Source organism: Strongylocentrotus purpuratus, unplaced genomic scaffold (genome assembly GCF_000002235.5).
Source record: "Strongylocentrotus purpuratus isolate Spur 01 unplaced genomic scaffold, Spur_5.0 spur5_scaffold_21, whole genome shotgun sequence".
Classification (NCBI taxonomy): Eukaryota; Metazoa; Echinodermata; class Echinoidea; order Camarodonta; family Strongylocentrotidae; genus Strongylocentrotus; species Strongylocentrotus purpuratus.
The window spans coordinates 1,256,814-1,272,754 of record NW_022145607.1 but is presented as its reverse complement, the minus strand read 5'-3'; the positions used below and the strand labels follow the sequence as shown (position 1 = coordinate 1,272,754).

The following is a 15,941-nucleotide window of genomic DNA, read 5'->3' as shown; positions in this document are numbered from 1 at the left end:
CGAACCAGGGACCTCGAGGTCGGAAGTCAAGTGCGTTACCGATATACCAAAACATTTCCCATAGAGATTACACGTAAACGGAAAATGGAATGATCAAATCCCACTTTGCAAGTGAGATATGAGCATGATCCCGGCATCTGATCGAAAAATAAAGGGCACACTTGTGATAGCTTATTGTCTCAGCTACAACATACTCGAAGCTCAGCGAAAACAAAGCTAAAACGACGGAGATATTGCTCGCAAAAGACAGGATGTAGAATCCAGTTTTGGGAAAAAGTCATGTCCCATAGAGAATACACGCAAAATGTGAAAAATTGACATGCCACCTTTAATCACAAAAATACGCCATGATACCTTTGTCAAAATGAAAAATTGTTTAGACTGCATTTGTAGAGAATTGTCTCAGCTAGATCATATCAAAATTTGGAAGAAAATCAATCAATATTTACAGAGATACAGTCAATTTTCCAGAAAAATACTGACGTCATAATATGCAAATTGAAATTTTGAGTTGGGAGGCCATTATGATGACGTCATGAGTTAATTGAGGGTCAAATGAGACATGAAATCATATTTCAAATTCATACTCTATCAAAATATGAAGAAAAAAATTGGGTTCACTTTGCATCCTAAAGCGCTACAATGGATTTTGTATAGGCATGTTTTTGCCCATGTATGCTATGTATTACAAGAGCTCGCACGCACGGAAATTATCTTAAACGGACGCTCATTCCGTTATTAATGGTCAGAAAAAGGTGAACAAGGTATCAAAATGCTTGGAAAAATGTGTCAAATATGATGACAGAAAAAAATTGGCGATTCTATGTAGGAAAAAGCAATTACGCGCGAAAACGCGCGCGCATGTGCGTGCGCGCGTTTTTTGCAAAATGCTTAAAATGGCCTGAAACGTATGCAAAAATAATTTGAGACGATTTGGAGCATTTTTATTTTTTGCGCGCGCGGTGACGCGCGGACGTACGCATGCGCGCGCGTTTTCTGACCTGAAATTGACCGGACGGATATTGACCTTAATCGTGATAAATATGAATGAGAAATGCCTTTCCGTTATGAAGATATGATCATGAGTAAAAAGGACCAAAAAAAACACAAAATGGCGCCTGGATGACGTCATGAAAACTTGATGACCTTGAAAATGTTACTCTAACGTCTCATGACAATGACCTATGACTGTGCCAAAATTGAACGAAATTGACTAAACTGATCTTGAGTTATCCTGTTAACAAAAAAGTGTGAAAATAAATAAAAATAAATAATAATAATAATAATAATAACTAGAAATTTAATTCGTCATGGGGACGAATTAGGTGGTCTGTCTTCAAGTCTTATGATGTATTATAATATTTACTATATTGAGAAAGGGAGAAGTTATATAGACATGTAAACAATGATGATCATGATGATGATGATGATCTTGATAGTAATGGGGATGACGATGATGATGATGATGATGATGATGTTGATGATTATCATTAACAGACCACGATGACATCAGACTGAAAAAAATGAGAGAACATTTAGATAGTATATAGTCTCAGCTACAACATACTCAAAAATCAACAAAAATCAAGCCGAAATAACGGCGATATTGCTCGCAAAAGACAAGAATGTAGAATCAAGATTTGAGAAAAAGTCATCTCCCATAAGGATTACACGCAAAAAGTAATGGATCTAGTGATAATAGGGTAATAATAAAGTAAATATGGTTGTTTATTACATTATTTGCGATTGTACGTGTTTTAATATTCAAAGGAGATGGTAGAGTGAATGGTCAAAAAGAAAAAAAAGTGAAGAAAAAAAATTGTTGGAGACGCCCGGACTCGAACCAGGGACCTCGAGGTCGGAAGTCAAGTGCGTTACCGATATACCAAAACATTTCCCATAGAGATTACACGTAAACGGAAAATGGAATGCACAAATCCCACTTTGTAATTGAAATATGAGCATGATCCCGGCATCTGATCGAAAAATAAAGGGCACACTTGTGATAGCTTATTGTCTCAGCTACAACATACTCAAAGTTCAGCGTAAACAAAGCTAAAACGACGGAGATATTGCTCGCAAAAGACAGGATGTAGAATCCAGTTTTGAGAAAAAGTCATGTCCCATAGAGAATACACGCAAAATGTGAAAAATTGACATGCCTCCTTTAATCGCAAAAATACGCCATGATGCCTTTGTCAAAATGAAATATCGTGTGGACTGCATTTGTAGAGAATTGTCTCAGCTAGATCATATCAAAATTTGAAAGAAAATTGATCAATATTGACAGAGATACAGTCTATTTTCCAGAAATCTGCTGACGTCATAATATGCAAATTGAAATTTTGAGTTGGGAGGCCATTATGATGACGTCATGAGTTAATTGAGGGTCAAATGAGACATGAAATCATATTTCCAATTCATACTCTATCAAAATATGGAAAAAAAATTGGGTTCAACTTGAATCCTAAAGCGCTACAATGGATTTTGTATAGGCATGTTTTTGCCCATGTATGCTATGTATTACGAGAGCTCGCACGCACGGACATTATCTTAAACGGACGCTCATTCCGTTATTACTGGTCAGAAAAAGGTGAACAAGGTATCAAAATGCTTGGAAAAATGTGTCAAACATGATGCCAGAAAACATTCAGCGATTCTATGTTGCAAAATATCAGTACGCGCGAAAACGCGCGCCCATCCGCGTGTGCGCGTTTTTTTCAAAATGCTTGAAATGGCCTGAAACGTATGCAAAATTAATTTGAGACGATTTGGAGCATTTTTATTTTTTGCGCGCGCGGTGACGCGCGGACGTACGCATGCGCGCGCGTTTTCTGACCTGAAATTGACCGGACGAATATTGACCTTAATCGTGATAAATATGAATGAGAAATGCCTTTCCGTTATGAAGATATGATCATGAGTAAAAAGTACCAAAAAAAACACAAAATGGCGCCTGGATGACGTCATGAAAACTTGATGACCTTGAAAATGTTACTCTAACGTCTCATGACAATGACCTATGACTGTGCCAAAATTGAACGAAATTGACTAAACTGATCTTGAGTTATCCTGTTAACAAAAAAGTGTGAAAATAAATAAAAATAAATAATAATAATAATAATAATAATAATAATAAAGAAAGAAAATTCTGACGAAAACAATAGGTGATCTGTCGTTGACAGACCACCTAATAATAATAAAGAAAGAAAATTCTGACGAAAACAATAGGTGATCTGTCGTTGACAGACCACCTAATAAATAAATAAATAATAAAAATCTTGACGAAATCAAAAGGTGATACGTAGACTTCGTTACGTATCACCTAACTAGACTTTAATTCGTCACTTAGACGAATTAGGTGATACGTATGATAATGGTTTACATAACGAATAATGCATTACACGATATATTATTTTGTAAAATGCTTCTCCCATTCATATGCTTCTCCCATTATGATCTATTCATATGTCAAGATTAAATTGTGTCTCCTTGATCATCATGGATCTAGGGAAGATAGATTGAAACACTATATGACCTTTGACCCTGTGCAGTAACCAGTTACACATTTGACTCTAATTTACATCATGAAGAACACCTTTTGACGATTTTTATCTTATTCAAAGAAATGAAAATGTAATTGATAAATGATTATCATCATTATGATAATGATGATCATGATGATCATGATCATGATCATGAGCGCGATCATGACATCTTATTGAAAAAATGAGGGTTGATTTAGATAGCATATAGTCTCAGCTACAACATACTAAAAAATCAACAAAATCCAAGCCGAAATAACGGCGATATTGCTCGCAAAAGAAAGGAATGTAAACTCCAGATTTTAGAAAAAGTCATCTCCCATAGGGATTACACGCAAAAAGTAAGTAATGGATTAAGTGAAAATAGGGTAATAATAAAGTAAAAAGGGTTATTTATGACATTATTTGCGAATCTACGTGTTTAAATAATCAAAGGAGATGGTACAGTGAAGGTCAAAAGGAAAAAAAAGTGAAAAAAAAAGTGTTGGAGACACCCGGACTCGAACCAGGGATCTCGAGGTTGGAAGTCAAGTGCGTTACCGATATACCAAAACATCTCCCATAGCGATTACACGTAAACGGGAAATGGAATTCAGAAATCCTACTTTGCAAGTGAAATATGAGCATGATCCCGGCATCTAATCGAAAAATAAAAGACACACTTTTGATAGCTTATTGTCTCAGCTACAACATATCCAAAGCTCAGCAAAAACAAAGATAAAACAACGGAGATTTTGCTCACAAAAGACAGGAGTGTAGAATCCAGTTTTGAGAAAAAGTCATGTCCCCTAGAGAATACACGCAAAATGCGAAAAATTGACATGCCTCCTTTAATCGCAAAAATACACCATGATACTTTTGTCAAACTGGAAAATTTTGTATACTACATTTGTAGAAAATTGTCTCAGCTAGAACATATCAAAATTAAAAAGAAAATTGATCTATATTTACAGAGATACAATCAATTTTCCAAAAATATGCTGACGTCATAATATGCAAATTAAATTTTTGAGTTCGGAGGCCATTATGATGACGTCATGAGTTAATTGAGGGTCAAATGAGACATGAAATCATATTTCCGACTCATAATCTATCCAAATATGAAAAAATATTAGGAGTTTCTATCTATTCTAAAGAGTTACAATGAATTTTATATAGGCATGTTTTTGCCCATGTATTGTGGATAAAGATAACGCAAATCCGCGCGTGCAGTCAACTTTGACGGACGCTCATTGCGTTAATAAAAGGTGAACAAATTATCAAAATGCTTGGAAAAATGTACCGAATATGATGACAGAAAAAATTCGGCGATTCTATTTTGCAAAATGCCAGTACGCGCGAAAACGCGCGCGCATGCGCGTGTGCGTAATTTTTTTTTCAAATGCTCCATATGGCCTGAAACGTATGCAAAAAAAATTTGGGATGATTTAGAGCATTTTTAATTTTTGCACGCGCGTAAACGCGCGGACGAACGCGCACGCGTGCATTTGCGCACGTTAATTGACCTGAAATTGACCGGACTGATATTGATCTTAATCGTGATAATTATGAATGAGAAATACTTTTCCGTTATGAAGATATGATCATAAGTTGATTTTCACAAAATGGCGCCTGGATGACGTCACGATGAGTTTGAGTTTTTGAAAAGTCACGCAGTTCTAAGTTAGGCTAAGATCTATCATCATGGCAAGTTTCATGATAATGGCTTTAGCCATTCTTGAGATATCCTGCGAACAAAATTGAGGAAGAATAATAATAATTTCTTCTATACAGACACAAAATAAATACTAGACTTTAATTCGTCACTTAGACGAATTAGGTGATACGTATGATAATGGTTTACATAACGAATAATGCATTACACGATATATTATTTTGTAAAATGCTTCTCCCATTTATATGCTTCTCCCGTTATGATCTATTCATATGTCTAGATTAAATTGTGTCTCCTTGATCATCATGGATCTAGGGAAGATAGATTGAAACAATATATGACCTTTGACCCTGTGCAGTAACTAGTTACACATTTGACTCTAATTTACATCATGAAGAACACCTTTTGACGATTTTATCTTATTCAAAGAAATGAAAATGTAATTGATAAATGATTATCATCATTATGATAATGATGATCATGATGATAATGATCATGAGCGCGATCATGACATCTTATTGAAAAAATGAGGGTTGATTTAGATAGCATATAGTCTCAGCTACAATACACTCAAAAATCAAAAAAATCCAAGCCGAAATAACGGCGATATTGCTCGCAAAAGACAGGAATGTAGACTCCAGATTTTAAGAAAAAGTCATCTCCTATAGGGATTACACGCACAAAGTAATGGATTAAGTGAAAATAGGGTAATAATAAAGTAAAAAGGGTTATTTATGACGATATTTGCGAATCTACGTGTTTAAATAATCAAAGGAGATTGCACAGTGAAGGTCAAAAGGAAAAAAAAAAGTGGAAAAAAAAGTGTTGGAGACACCCGGACTCGAACCAGGGATCTCGAGGTTGGAAGTCAAGTGCGTTACCGATATACCACAACATCTCCCATAGCGATTACACGTAAACGGGAAATGGAATTCAGAAATCCTACTTTGCAAGTGAAATATGAGCATGATCCCGGAATCTAATCAAAAAATAAAGGATACACTTTTGATAGCTCATTGTCTCAGCTACAACATATTCGAAGCTCAACGAAAACAAAGCTAAAACAACGAAGATTTTGCTCGCGAAAGACAGGAGTGTAGAATCCAATTTTGAGAAAAAGTCATGTCCCATAGAGAATACACGCAAAATGCGAAAAATTGACATGCCTCCTTTAATCGCAAAAATACACCATGATAGTTTTGTCAAAAATAAAAATTGTGAACACTACATTTGTAGAAAATTGTCTCAGCTAGAGCATATCAAAATTTGAAAGAAAATTGATCCATATTTACAGAGATACAATCAATTTTCCAAAAATATGCTGACGTCATAATATGCAAATTGAAATTTTGAGTTTGGAGGCCATTATGATGACGTCATGAGTTAATTGAGGATAAAATGAGACATGAAATCATATTTCCGACTCATCATCTATTCAAATATGATAAAATATTAGGAGTTTCTGTTTATTCTAAAGAGTTACAATGAATTTTATATAGGCATGTTTTTGCCCATGTATTGTGGATAAAGATAACGCAAATCCGCGTGTGCTGTCAACTTTGACGGACGCTCATTGCGTTAATAAAAGGTGAACAAATTATCAAAATGCTTGGAAAAATGTACCAAATATGATGTCAGAAAAAAATCGGCGATTCTATGTTGCAAAATGCCAGTACGCGCGAAAACGCGCGCGCATGCGCGTGTGCGTAATTTTTTTATCAAATGCTCCATATGGCCTGAAACGTATGCAAAAAAAATTTGGGATGATTTGGAGCATTTTAATTTTTTGCGCGCGCGTAAACGCGCGGACGAGCGCGCACGCGCGCATTTACGGACGTTTATTGACTTGAAATTGACCGGACGGATATTGATCTTAATCGTGATAAATATGAATGAAAAATTACTATTCGTTATGAAGATATGATCATTAGTTGATTTTCACAAAATGGCGCCTGGATGACGTCACGATAATTTTGAGTCTTTGAAAATTCACGCAGTTCTAAGTTAGACTAAGATCTATCATCATTAAAAGATTCATAACAATGGCTTCATTCAGTCTTGAGATATCCTGCGAACAAATTCGAGGAAGAATAATAATAATAAATAATAATAAATAACAATCTTGACGAAATCAATAGGTGATACGTAGACTTCGTTACGTATCACCTAACTAGACTTTAATTCGTCACTTAGACGAATTAGGTGATACGTATGATAATGGTTTATATAACGAATAATGCATTACACGATATATTATTTTATAAAATGCTTCTCCCATTTATATGCTTCTCCCATTATGATCTATCCATATGTCAAGATTAAATTGTGTCTCCTTGATCATCATGGATCTAGGGAAGATAGATTGAAACAATATATGACCTTTAATCCTGTGCAGTAACCAGTTACACATTTGACTCTAATTTACATCATGAAGAACACCTTTTGACGATTTTATCTCATTCAAAGAAATGAAAATGTAATTGATAAATGATTATCATCATTATGATAATGATTATCATGATGATTATGATCATGATCATGATCATGAGCGTGATCCTGACATCTTATTGAAAAAAATAAGGATTGATTTAGATAGCATATAGTCTAAGCTACAACATACTCAAAAATCAACAAAATCCAAGCAGAACTAACGGCGATATTGCTCGCAAAAGACAGGAATGTAGAATCCAGATCTGAGAAAAAGTCATCTCCCATAGGGATTACACGCAAAAAGTAATGGATTAAGTGATAATAGGGTAATAATAAAGTAAAAAGGGTTGTTTATGACATTATTTGCGATTCTACGTGTTTAAATAATCAAAGGAGATGGTACAGTGAAAGGTCAAAAGGAAAAAAAAGTGAAGAAAAAAATTGTTGGAGACACCCGGACTCGAACCAGGGATCTCGAGGTTGGAAGTCAAGTGCGTTACTGATATACCAAAATATCTCCCTTAGCGATAACACGTAAACGGGAAATGGAATTCTGAAGTCCTACTTTGCAAGTGAAATATGAGCATGATCCCGGCATATGATCGAAAAATAAAGTGCACACTGGAGATAGCATTTTGTCTCAGCTACAACATACCCGAAGCTCAGCAAAAACAAACCTAAAACAACGGAGATATTGCTCGCGAAAGAGGGAAATGTAGAATCCAGTTTTGAGAAATAGTCATGTGCCATAGACAATACACGCAAAAGTTGAAAAATTGACATGCCTCCTTTAATCGCAAAAATACGACATGATACCTTTGTCAAACTGGAAAATTGTGGCCTCTGCATTTGCAGAAAATTATCTCAGCTAGAACATATCAAAATTTGCAAGAAAAAAAATCAATTTTTACAGAGATACAATCAATTGTCCAAAAATATGCAAACGTCATACTATCAAAATTTAAATTTTGAGTTCGGAGGCCATCATGATGACGTCATGAGTTAATTGAGGGTCAAACGAGACATGAAATCATATCTCCGACGCATAATGTATCTAAATATGAAAAAATATTGGAAGTTCCTATCTATTCTGAAGAGTTACAAAGAATTTTGTATAGGCATGTTTTTGCTCATGTATTGTGGATAAAGAAAACGCAGGTCCGCGCGCGCTGTCAACTTTGACGGACGCTCAATGCGTTATTAAAAGGTTAACAAGTTATCAAAATGCTTGGAAAAATGTGCCAAATATGATGATAGAGAAAATTCGGCGATTCTATGTTGCAAAATGCTAGTACGCGCAAAAAACGCGCGCGCATGCGCGTGAGCATAATTTTTTGTTAAATGCTCCATATGGCCTAAAACGTATGCAAAAAAAAATTTGGGATGATTTAGAGCATTTTAAATTTTTGCGCGCGCGTAAACGCACGGATGAACGCGCACGCGCGCATTTGCGCACGTTTATTGACCTGGAATTGACCGGACGGATATTGATCTTAATCATGATAATTAAGAATGAGAAATACTTTTCCGTTATGAAGATATGATCATAAGTTGATTTTCACAAAATGGCGCCTACATGACGTTACGATGATTTTGAGTTTTTGAAAAGTCACGCAGTTCTAAGTTAGACTAAGATCTATCATCATGGCAAGTTTCATGATAATGGTTTTAGCCATTCTTGAGATATCCTGCGAACAAAATTGAGGAAGAATAATAATAATTTCTTCTATACAGACACAAAATAAATACTAGACTTTAATTCGTCACTTAGACGAATTAGGTGATACGTATGATAATGGTTGACTTAACGAATAATGCATTACACGATATATTATTTTGTAAAATGCTTCTCCCATTTATATGCTTCTCCCATTATGATCTATTCATATGTCAAGATTAAATTGTGTCTCCTTGATCATCATGGATCTAGGGAAGATAGATTGAAACAATATATGACCTTTGACCCTGTGCAGTAACTAGTTACACATTTGACTCTAATTTACATCATGAAGAACACCTTTTGACGATTTTATCTTATTCAAAGAAATGAAAATGTAATTGATAAATGATTATCATCATTATGATAATGATGATCATGATGATAATGATCATGATCATGAGCGCGATCATGACATCTTATTGAAAAAATGAGGATTGATTTAGATAGCATATAGTCTCAGCTACAACATACTCAAAAATCAACAAAATCCAAGCCGAAATAACGGCGATATTGCTCGCAAAAGACAGGAATATAGAGTCCAGATTTGAGAAAAAGTCATCTCCTATAGGGATTACACGCAAAAAGTAATGGATTAAGTGAAAATAGGGTAATAATAAAGTAAAAAGGGTTATTTATGACAATATTTGCGAATCTACGTGTTTAAATAATCAAAGGAGATGGTACAGTGAAGGTCAAAAGGAAAAAAAAGTGAAGAAAAAAAAGTGTTGGAGACACCCGGACTCGAACCAGGGATCTCGAGGTTGGAAGTCAAGTGCGTTACCGATATACCAAAACATCTCCCATAGCGATTACACGTAAACGGGAAATGGAATTCAGAAATCCTACTTTGCAAGTGAAATATGAGCATGATCCCGGCATCTAATTGAAAAATAAAGGGCACACTTTTGATAGCTCATTGTCTCAGCTACAACATATCCGAAGCTCAGCGAAAACAAAGATAAAACAACGGAGATTTTGCTCGCGAAAGACAGGAGTGTAGAATCCAGTTTTGAGAAAAAGTCATGTCCCATAGAGAATACACGCAAAATGCGAAAAATTGACATGCCTCCTTTAATCGCAAAAATACACCATGATACTTTTGTCAAAAATAAAAATTGTGAATACTACATTTGTAGAAAATTGTCTCAGCTAGAACATATCAAAATTAAAAAGAAAATTGATCCATATTTACAGAGATACAATCAATTTTCCAAAAATATGCTGACGTCATAATATGCAAATTAAAATTTTGAGTTTGGAGGCCATTATGATGACGTCATGAGTTAATTGAGGATAAAATGAGACATGAAATCATATTTCCGACTCATAATCTATCTAAATATGAAAAAATATTAGGAGTTTCTATCTATTCTAAAGAGTTACAATGAATTTTATATAGGCATGTTTTTGCCCATGTATTGTGGATAAAGATAACGCAAATCTGCGCGTGCTGTCAACTTTGACGGACGCTCATTGCGTTAATAAAAGGTGAACAAATTATCAAAATGCTTGGAAAAATGTACCAAATATGATGACAGAAAAAAATTGGCGATTCTATGTTGCAAAATGCCAGTACGCGCGAAAACGCGCGCGCATGCGCGTGTGCGTAATTTTTTTATCAAATGCTCCATATGGCCTTAAACGTATGCAAAAAAAATTTGGGATGATTTAGAGCTTTTTAATTTTTTGCGCGCGCGTAAACGCGCGGACGAGCGCGCACGCGCGCATTTGCGCACGTTTATTGACCTGAAACTGACCGGAAGGATATTGATCTTAATCGTGATAATTATGAATGAGAAATACTTTTCCGTTATAAAGATATGATCATAAGTTGATTTTCACAAAATGGCGCCTGGATGACGTCACGATAATTTTGAGTTTTTGAAAAGTCACGCAGTTCTAAGTTAGGCTAAGATCTATAATCATGGCAAGTTTCATGATAATGGCTTTAGCCATTCTTGAGATATCCTGCGAACAAAATTGAGGAAGAATAATAATAAATGCTTCTATACAGACACAAAATAAATACTAGACTTTAATTCGTCACTTGGACGAATTAGGTGATACGTATGATATTGGTTTACATAACAAAGAATGCATTACACGATATCATATTATTTTATAAAATGCTCCTCCCATAATGATCTATCCATATGTCAAGTTTAAATTGTGTCGATCCCTTTATCATTATGGATCTAGGGAAGATAGATTGAGACAATATGGCCCGAATTCACAAAGCAAGGTTTGAGCTCAGACCAAGGTTTACGTACGTCATATGACGCGTTTTAGACCTTGGTTCAGACCTTGGTCTGAAATGCATTTCACAAAGCCGGTTTGTCCTCAGACCAAGGTTTATGTACGTCATATGACGCGTTTCAGGTTTGAGTTCAGACCTTGGTCTGAAATTACATTTCACAAAGCAAGGTTTGTCCTCAGACCAGGTTTATGTACGTCATCAGACCCGAAATTTACAGACTGCTCAGATAGGAGGTTTGTAATTTCTCAAACCTGGTTTGAGAGCTATCAACCAATCAGGATGCAGCACTGGGTGGAGATAATTTATGCTCGATTGATTTTATCCAAATAATTCACCGCCAAAACAATCTGCGATAGTATCTGGTCAGCCCGATTGTAGTGCAATTGAAATCTCTCAATCTCTCGATCCTTTCCTTAAAATCGTAAGTATAAAACCTGTACATGTAGTCGAATCCATACTCTTCACGTTACTGACATTTCAATATGTGATATGCTTTATAACTTTCCATTTTCCATGAAATGTTCGGTGTTTACATATCCGACGGCCTCTCAATTCCAGAGTTCAGGGACTGAGTCCGAGGGAGCTCGAGTCCAACGCCCAAGGCGGCGGGGGAGCTCGCACCCTCTGACCCTGGGCTGGAGTTGGGCCTAGCCGGGCCTACAGTAGCTGTAGGCTATATCTGAGTATGTCAGTATGACTGTCATGTTTAATTTCGTCTTGTTGTCAGCAATGCCATGACACATGCCTATTAGAATAGGCCTAGACCTACACTAGTTATTACAAATTCATGATAATGATAATAATACCATGCAGGCTCTAGCCTAGTATAGGCCTGGCAATGATGTCCATCACTTGACTTGTTTCACTGACACTGGTACCTAAATAAATAGAAATTAAAATGGCATCAGCAATGCCAATGTTCCCCAAAATGAATCACACTGACAGGCATGGACCAAAAGCTTCAGTCTCTCTATATCGCCGGTTGTTCACTGAGACTACGCCTGGCTCCACTAGACCTCCGATTATAGAATGTCAACAAATGTCAGTTTTAATATTATTTTTATTAAAGAAATGACCCATATCACTCAGACGGTTATTTCTGTCTATGACTAGATCTAGTATGAGTCGTGACAAGCAAAGCTTAGTTTTATTAAATTTAGATCTGGTTCTGATTGTCTTAATTAACTGGCTTAGTCTCCAGAGCAAGGATCACCCACAAAGTCACAAGCACAAGTAATAACATTTCTTTAATTTAAAAACATTGTTTAAACATTTGTTTAATTTTATCTTCACTCTAATAAAGATGGTAGAAATGCAGCTGATTCGGCATAATGAGCTGGTGTACCTGAAGGAGGAGCTGGAGCAATATATAGCAGCACAACCGGGCAGAGGCCTCTGAGTCTGAGATTGGGAAAACCCGCTGGATGATGAGCCTTTTGTTTTAGATTGAGGTAGGCTACTTTGAATTCAAATTCTGTATTGGGAAAGTTGCTGAAAACATGGCCAAACTACTTGATGAATATTGTTAACATAGCTATACAAAAAAGGGCTTCTGTTGTAATATCCAACCCTAGACTAGTGTCGTTATTAAAATGCAGAAATATTTCAATTCATGTTGACCGCCTAAATTCACTGTTCGTTTGCCCCGCTTCGCTGGTCTGCCTACGACCGTGCAAGCCCCCAATGCAATACACATGTGCATTTACATAAATTTATTCAATTTCTAAGCATTTTCTGTCATATTCGATACATTGATAGATTAGTTATGATATTTATTCTTTTACATGGTACTGTAGGTGATGGGAGCATTAATGTTCATAATTTGTGTGTGGGGCATTTCCCAATACTGTTATTTGGCTTTAATACATGAGGAAATTATTCAGATTATGTGTTGGAAACAGGTTTGTGATTTCTTGTTTTGTGTAAAACTACTTAACTACTTAAACTTATTTTTCAAAAGGTGAAGCCGTGAAGGAGATTAGAAAAGGCATAGACAATTTTGTCTTTTACGTTAAATTGATTCACACCACATCTAGAAATCAGGATTTTTTTTTTTGTAAAGTGACAGTGACAGTTGGGGATGTAAAAATATAATAGCATAAACCAGCAAAAAAATGATTTATTTGAATGCTTGTTTTTTTAATTTTTTTAAAAAGGTAATTCGATCTAAAGGATGCACCGTGAGGAGGTGGCATGCCGTGTCATATTCATCTGTTTGCCGAATGGAGAGTAGTGAGTGAGGGATGTTTCCGAAGCTGTTGTCAGAAGAAAGGGACAAGTCATGAAGTTTCCTACAAGTTACAAGGCAATAGTGACTACTATTCAGAAGCAGTTTTTCCAGTACTGCAGATTTCCAGGAGTTGCTGTTGATGGGACACATGTTTACATCAGGAGCCCTGGTGGGGCAAGAGCCAGGTACTACTTCAATAGGAAGAACAGGTACTCCATCGATGTTCAGGTGAGAATAAATGAATACATCATGACTGGATCCAGCACGGCTTTCCCTTTAGACCTTTTTTTTTGTACCTTGCAAAATTTTCACATTAGATATATACACTCTCCAGTCTTGTGTGTTGTACATCCATGCTAATTCATTGGTGACCAATGCAAGATTTCTAGTGGCCAAATGGATATTAAAGTAATATTCGCGTACAGGTACTCATTTCCCTGCCTTTGTACACAGTTAAGAATATCCAATGGATAGTTAAACTTAAAAATCCTAACACTCGTTAATATCTTTTTAACGAAAGGGAAATTTGAAAAATCAAAACTTGTTCCATCCTTCTATTGGCAATACGGATATGACCTCTAGATTTCTGATATTTTGTTGATGGCCATGGCAATTGGGCCACTGTTTTTGCCATTGATCAATGAAAGAAAAAACAACAAAGAGAAGCATGTAAATTGATCAATGGCAATTACCACTATATATTTTAAACTATAGAAAAACAAACAGGTTCATTTCCAATAAAAAGATGCGAGAGTGGGTACCCCCTCCCCCCCCCCCCACACACAAACAAAGCATTTGTTGTTTTAGGCTCGAAATGTTTTGTTAAAAGTGAGATTATTTTTGTTTACATTGTTACAAGATAAACAATGAAAACATGAGTTAAAAATGAAGAAATACTTCATCAGTCAATAAATATAGGGTAATTAGAATTTTCTTCCAATTTTTGTTGTATGAATAGATATTGAAAAGCAATTATCACATATTCAACTGCATTTGCATTAATTACCATAAATAACAAGTGAAATTTATACATTTCACGGCCTATCTGAAGTGTGAAATGAGTGAGTTTTCATAACTAATGAATGCCAACATGTTATTTCATATTGACAGGTTGTCTGTGATTATGCTGGGAAAATAACTAGTATCGTTGCAAGGTGGCCTGGACTGGTAGCAGCCACGATGCCAGGATCTTTTCTGAGTGTGCACTGAATTGACAGCTTGATGCTAGGGCATATGAATAACAGTTGATTCTTGGAGATAGACTATAGGGTAGGTACTGTAGATTATTTCTTTATATGAAAACATTTGTTTATTCTTTTTCTTAATCAATCTTGTTTCCTTTTTTGTATTTGGCCAACATGTGACATGTTAGGAATGTTCATTTGGTAATATAGTAACAACTCGCATTAAGTAATTAATTCAAACGAGCTCATGTGCTTTTAAATTTCAGTTCACAAATCACAATTAATGTTTTTGATATCTGGATGCAACTTGATTAGTTTGTTGTCAAGTGGAACCTCATAGTTTTTGTATTAGTGACACAGGATTGAATAATTCCTGATTATGTGTACAATACATTGTATCCTTTCTATAGTATTACCCCCCCCCCCACCCCCCTCCAAGAAAAAAAATGAACAAGTCGAAATTAAAAATATTGTTTATGATATTGTTTATTTTGTTCATTCAATTTTGCAGGTATCCATGCCTTCTCTGCCTCATCAGAAGCCATTTCTTCATTCAGAGGGTCGACCACAGATGTGCTTTAAAGGCCATCTGTACTAGTTCAGCCAAAGAGGATTAGACAACCCAGCAAGGTCACTGACGGGAGGCTATCTCATCAATTCAGTTCTCAATTAACATAAGAAAAAGAGGATCATGGGGGATTAACAGGCACAGATTGGGGAAGTTTTCTATATAGAGGGAGCAAGTAGCTAAAAGTAGTACAGTGGGGCTTTAACACTTCACACACAAAAAAGGGAGATGTGTGATTGAGCGCATATTTATTAAATGCAAGGATGAGGACGTTCCATGCCTCATCAATACTAAGAGTATTTCAAAATACGGCCCCTCCTTGGTGTTCCCACAATACTTCGTAGTTATGCAGC

The 15,941-nt window shown here is 35.8% G+C and overlaps 1 long non-coding RNA gene across 2 annotated transcripts; it reads left to right on the top strand.

Moving 5' to 3' along the window:
• Positions 1–11,734: 11,734 nt before the first annotated feature.
• Positions 11,735–15,697, top strand: LOC105440762. 2 transcript variants are annotated; one of them, XR_004065944.1, is made up of 5 exons: positions 11,735–12,027; positions 12,910–13,057; positions 13,763–14,064; positions 14,947–15,105; positions 15,532–15,697. It is a non-coding gene; the product is annotated as an uncharacterized LOC105440762 (long non-coding RNA). The 2 variants fall into 2 exon arrangements; XR_004065943.1 differs by having other exon boundaries at positions 11,738–13,057; positions 15,532–15,696.
• The last annotated feature ends 244 nt before the right edge of the window (positions 15,698–15,941 follow it).